Genomic DNA, 6,324 nt, shown 5'->3' on the forward strand with positions numbered 1-6,324 from the left:
TTATTGTTCTTATCCCTGCTGTCTGATGGATTTGAATGCAATCCGATTCCTTGCATAAGTACTTGTGTGATTGACATTAACACTGTAGATTATTGAAAAGCTGATAAATATTACAGCTGCAGCTACCAAAGAGCATTATTAGGCTCTTACGCATGCACAAGCCGATGAATATTGAGCAATTATAATCATCTTCAGCACTTCATTCAGAAAATCTATACAAGCATATAGCATTTATGTATTTGCATTATTCTGATAAGTGGCAATTGATGCAAATGGGATTAAACCGGGCGGATGTACTAAACCATTCTCGTGTGTTTGAATGGCTTAAATATAATAACGTGATGTGATAGTACAGACTGTACTTTAATTATTGCATGTACACTACAGTTCAAAAGTTCGGGGTTGGTTAGATTTTTGTAATGTTTTTAAAGAAGTCTCTTATGCTCACCAAGCCTGCATTTATTTGATGAAAGATACAGTAAAAACTGTAATATTGTGAAATACTATTACAATTTAGTGTTCTATTTGAATACATTGTGTGTAATGTAATTTAGTCCTGTGATGGCAAAGCTGAATTTTCAGCATCATTACTCCAGTCTTCAGTGTCACATTCTAATATGCTGATTTGATGCTGATTTGATCTATCTATCTATCTATCTATCTATCTATCTATCTATCTATCTATCTATCTATCTATCTATCTATCTATCTATCTATATATTTCAGGATTCTTTGATGAATAGAAAGTTCAAAAGAACATCATTTATTTGAAATGGAAATCTTTTGTAACATAAATTATGTCATTGTCACTTTTGATCAATTTAATTATAGTGTCTTTACTGAATAAAAGTATTCATTAAAAAATTAATATAACAAAAAATATTTAATTAATAAAAAAATTACTGACTCCAAACTTTTGAACAGAGTTTCACAGCTACTTAACAGATTTTTTTTTGAATATAGCAACATAATAATGTTAAGCTGACCTGTGTTATATTTATCCTCACGAGAGCTGAATTTATCCCTGCAGAGGTAAAAAAAAGTCAGTGTTTTTCTGTCAGATCTGTATAATCTCATCTAATGTTTTTTAAGCCTTTAATTGCCATACATTTATATGTAAACTTTGTGCATTGAATTCATTTGTAACACACACACATTCAGATGAAACTAGTGCAGGACTCAGTGAGCTTGTGAAGCAGTAAAGGGAATTTAAAGGGATAGTTCACCCCAAAAATGACACTTCTGTCATCATTCTAATGCTATATTTATGACTTTATTATGACTTTAAACTGAAAATTTGAAGACTGATTGTTGTTGTTTTTCAAGTATTCTGTCAAGAATGCATACATGCCATAAAATAATCTGACCTGGTTCACAAAACAAGTTTCCAAAGAGACCAATCTGATTCTCAAATACTCTCACACTCAAAGACGCACTGATTATGGGTTTAAAATGACACAAGGGTGAATAAATGATGATAGATTTTTCATTTTTGGGTAACCTATCTCTTAAAGGGTTAGTTCACCCAAAAATGAAAATTCTGTCATTTATTACTTACCCTCATGCTGTTCCAGACCTTCATTAATCTTCGGAACACAAATTAAAATATTTTAGTTGAAATCTGATGGCTCAGTGAGGCCTGCATAGCCAGCAATGACATTTTCTCTCTCAAGATCCATAAAGGTACTAAAAACATATTTAAATCAGTTCATGTGAGTACAGTGGCTCAATATCAATATTATAAAGCGACGAGAATATTTTTGGTGCGCCAAAAAACAAAACAAAATAACGACTTATAAAGTGATGGCCGATTTCAAAACACTGCTTCAGGAAGCATCGGAGCACAATGACTCAGTGTATCGAATCAGCTGTTCGGAGAGCCAAAGTCACGTGATTTCAGCCGTTGGAAGTTTGACACGCGATCCGAATCATGATTCGACACACTGATTCATTGTGCTCCGATGCTTCATGAAGCAGTGTTTTGAAATCGGCCATCACTAAATAAGTTTTTTTTTTTTTTTTTTTTTTGGCGCACCAAAAATATTCTCGTCGCTTTATAACATTAATATTGAGCCACTGTACTCACATGAACCGATTTAAATATGTTTTTAGTACCTTCATGGATCTTGAGAGAGGAAATGTCATTGCTGGCTATGGAGGCCTCACGGAGCCATCATATTTTAACTAAAATATCTTAATTTGTGTTCCGAAGATTAACGAAGGTCTTGAGGGTAAGTAATAAATGACAGAATTTTCATTTTTGGGTGAACTAACCCTTTAAGTTATCAAATTCTGTTGAGTGCAATGAGAGAAGTAGCGATGTCTAATCAGTGCACAATTCTTCATTTTTAACTATAGAACCTATTTCAAATTTCTCATTTATAGTAAACATGTTGAGATGTTATTTGTCTGTTGTTCTTGCACAAGGCCGCTTTGCCCTTGCTTTTCCTCACACTGACCTTACGTCCTCTCCGGGCGGTGAACTGTGGTTGATGGCGGGGTGCTGGGCGGATCGGCGTCCTCAGAGAGACTCTCAGAGGACATGTGAGGGCGTAATGTATGCAGGGCCAAATGAAAGCGAGGGGCAGTGGTGTGAATTCGGATGGGGGTTAACGTGGCCGTGGCATTTGGTTGTGAGCCCAAGGGAAGCGCTGTGTACTTTACTTAGGGTGGGGGAGACTACGAAGACGAGAGAGAGAGAGAGTGATGGAGGTACGTGAGGAAAAGAGCTTATAGTTATTAACTTTTAACCCAGAGAAGAGCGACTGCAAAGGAGGGAGGAAGGCTAATGCATCTGAGATATTGCATTTTAAAAGGTGTGTAAACAAAGTACCAGGATGAGGAGAGGAAGGTGAAGCAACAAAAATGAGGAAAACCGTGAAAACATCGAAAATGAGCCGAGGCAATTTTAAGTTTTGCCTCTCTCTCTCTCTTTCTTTCTCTCTCTCTCGCTCTCTCCTTCTCTATGTCAGTGCTCTGATTTATGACTCAGTTTAAACGAAGGCCACATGTCTCTCCCAATGCTGCGATTTGTCCCCGCACCCCTTCGTCTCAGCTTCCTCGCAAAACAACTGCACACACGCAATCAAAATAATATACCGTTCTTAAAACGGGGTTCCACTTTTTTGGGTACCGTGTTAGGTCGCTCATTTCACCCTAAGGGACTGTTTGGTTTCTCACACAGAGTTTGATAGAGCTGATCTGTGGCCTGTTTGGTGGTGGTGCTGCTTTGTAGAGAACGGAGGAAAATGCAAGACGAGGGGAGTAAAAAAGATGACAGCTTACAAGGGAGCCATTAATAATTCTCAGAAGCAAGGTTGTCCTGACACAGAGAAAATAGGGTATGCAGAGGAAGGCCCTTTTATTTCCCACATAGAATAATGTAAGAGGACTGTATTTTATTTACTTTCACAATTGTTTTTAAAAGCCTATTTCTGGTGCATTTAAGTAGTTTTACCTAGAATGTTGTTGCAATATTTCACTCAAAAATAGATAATACATTTAAAAATCTTTTTTTTTTTTTTGTCAAGTAAAATATTTTAAAAATCTAAATTGAATTTTAACTTGAAGCATAAGAATCACTACTTTTTGTTATATATATTTACAAAACTAGAAAAGAAAAACAATTAGCCAATGAGTTTCACCTCAACCGGATTTGATTTTCAGTTTCTCTTTTTTTGTCATTCAATTGACAATGACTGCCGGTCCAAAGTGTCCTCACCCAGATCCCTAATCCTAAACCTGAGATTTATTCATCCAATCTCATGCTTGTTCACAGATAAGATTCTATTCCTCTGATATTCAACAATATCTTCTTATTCCTTCCTCTCAGTTAGCTTGATCTTGCTCCCAGTTGATCCTAACCACAGTTTTCTGCATTTGAAATGGAGAAAAGACATATTTGTTTACTCTCATAACCTGTCCATTGTTCCGGGTGGAGACTCCCTGTGGGACACGACTCACATGAACCAGTGGTGTTGTAGCAGGAGACACCACAGCAGTCTTAACAGCTTTCTGCAGTCTCCAGCGGGACCAGTCAACTGAGATAGAACCCCTGGAGAACACAGGAGGGGATAGGAGAGAAGTAAGGGGGCGGGGAAGAGTTTACATGCACGCACAGTAAAATCAAACAAATGTGTACAAAACACTGCAAAACAAGTTAAAATGGACAGAGTTAAGGTTCATGAAAAAAAAAAGTTGAAAATGAAGTCTTAAATAATGACGTAACAAAACAAAAATGTTGAAATTTCTTAATCTTTTACATATATTTTATTCGTACCGAACCGTTTCGGTACAGGGCTTCCGAGACGGTGCCAAATGCAAACATTAGCTACAATCATTAACCAACCAATAATCGCAATAAGCTCTGCGTTTTTTTTTTTTACTTTCGATAAGAAACAAAGTGTCATCCTTCAAATTCTGTCCACGAAATCATGAAATTCAAACAGAAAATGCCGTTTTGACGCGCTTTGATGCGACGTGACAGTTCGACAGGCAGCGCGGCGCGCGAGTGAACGCAATCATCTCTTCCTCACTAGTTACAAAATAAACTTAAATGAACATCTGAATGTATGTAGAAAGATACGGTACAACTTACTGAAACATATAATATCTTGTGTTATCGCTTATTCAGTGTTTTAACGGCGGACAGACGTCAATAAAACAGCTTGTAAACAATATGTCATGAAGCATTTACCTCAGAAAAGCCATTTCGTGTCCACAGCTTGTTCGCCAGAGAAATTAACTCTTTCGCTTAATTTATGCACTGTATTAGCCCTTATATTCACTATATTTTTATTCTCTATTATTTTATTCACTATATTTATTCTATATTTTTTAACCTGTTAGTGGTGTCTTTATTATTTAATACATGTTTAAAAAAATCTTTCACGAAAATGACAGCCACTGTGTAGCTATAAATTGTTATATTTCAACAACGAATAGGTTGTTTGCAATCACGTGGTTCTGGTGACGTGCGAAATACCAGTGGAGGGCAAGCAGTGAAAATTAGAATGGAAGAGATGGAGAAAAGTCCTTTCTGTGCTGGTTTAGAAAAGTATAAACACAAAATCACAACATGTTGGACGTGATCTTTATGGTATGAAGATAAGCGACTTTTCCACTGAATTGAAAGACTTTCCTGCCATCGAGGAGGTAGATATAGCGGATGTAAAGCTGCCGTCACGCCGTGTTCAGTTCTAGTCTGGGTTTGTTTATATCGCGCTGCCTTTCTAGTGAAGTTAGGTCAGTATTTTGATTTTCTGTCGTGATTGTGAAAAATGTCGCCATTGTCGGTCATTATGCTGAGTCGAGAATTGCAACAGGAGCTCACATCATCGTTCAAAGAAAAAACTGGACGGTGTAATATAATTCTTTTAAGGGAAGCAGGTTGAGGAGGTGACGGAGAGACGCCGTATATCTAATCAAATAATGTCACTAATTTAACCCACTCCCTATCACATAGCTGAGTGTTTTTGAAAGTGTTGTCTTTGTTGTTGAATCGACTTCTGTCAGCTTGTTAAACATTTATTTATTTGGACATTTTCTACCAATGCTGAAGCAGCAGCGCGTGACACTGTTCTCATGGTAACCAGATTGTGAACGGAATAACGTTACTACAAAACTTAAGCGAAAACACCAAATTATCATTCAATGGGATAAAATAGCTTCTCTTCCCTGCAAACGATAGCATGAAGAATGTGGATATTTAACCAAGTCAAAAACAAATAAGGTAAGCAGGTATCCATATTCATTTCAGTATCAGCAGACGCAAAACGCTATTAAAGGCGACAACTTTAAAAGGTAAAAAACGATATAAGTTATAAAAAACGGTAAAAGTTATGTAAACGATATAAACACCTTCTGGGTTCTCGATTTTATCAATTTGAGCAATCATAAACGACGCAAAACATACGAATTTTGAGTTTTTGATAGGATTCCTATATAGAAAAATCATCCCTGCCCTCCAGACTCATTCGCGCTGCTGCTGTGACGTCATGTGCAAACAACCTATTGGAGTGAAACTTTTATAATTTTTATACATTTATAATTAGATTTAGAAGTTAATACAAAAACTGCCTTATGTGCAGCTTACATGTTTGCATACAATTTTTTGTTTGAGTGTTGATTATTATATCTAAAAAAAAAAAAAAAGCGATTGAATTTAGGCTAATAGTTTGGGCTCAGTTGTTAACCTTTAATATTACAGTAGGCCTAATGTTCAGGTAAGAGCTCCCTACATAGTTTATAACATCAGCAAAGATATATATATTTTTTATCCTTAAGAAACTTTAAGTTTTTAGTTAATTTAATTTAATATAATTA

General features: G+C 36.2%; 1 long non-coding RNA gene across 1 annotated transcript; it reads right to left on the bottom strand.

The window, feature by feature from the left end:
• Positions 1 to 2,323: 2,323 nt before the first annotated feature.
• Positions 2,324 to 4,799, bottom strand: LOC125244046. Its single transcript, XR_007179215.1, has 3 exons — positions 4,697 to 4,799; positions 3,964 to 4,054; positions 2,324 to 3,873 (listed from the first exon to the last, which is right to left on the bottom strand). It is a non-coding gene; the product is annotated as an uncharacterized LOC125244046 (long non-coding RNA).
• Positions 4,800 to 6,324: the final 1,525 nt, after the last annotated feature.

This window comes from Megalobrama amblycephala, linkage group LG13, assembly GCF_018812025.1.
Source record: "Megalobrama amblycephala isolate DHTTF-2021 linkage group LG13, ASM1881202v1, whole genome shotgun sequence".
NCBI classification, from domain to species: Eukaryota; Metazoa; Chordata; class Actinopteri; order Cypriniformes; family Xenocyprididae; genus Megalobrama; species Megalobrama amblycephala.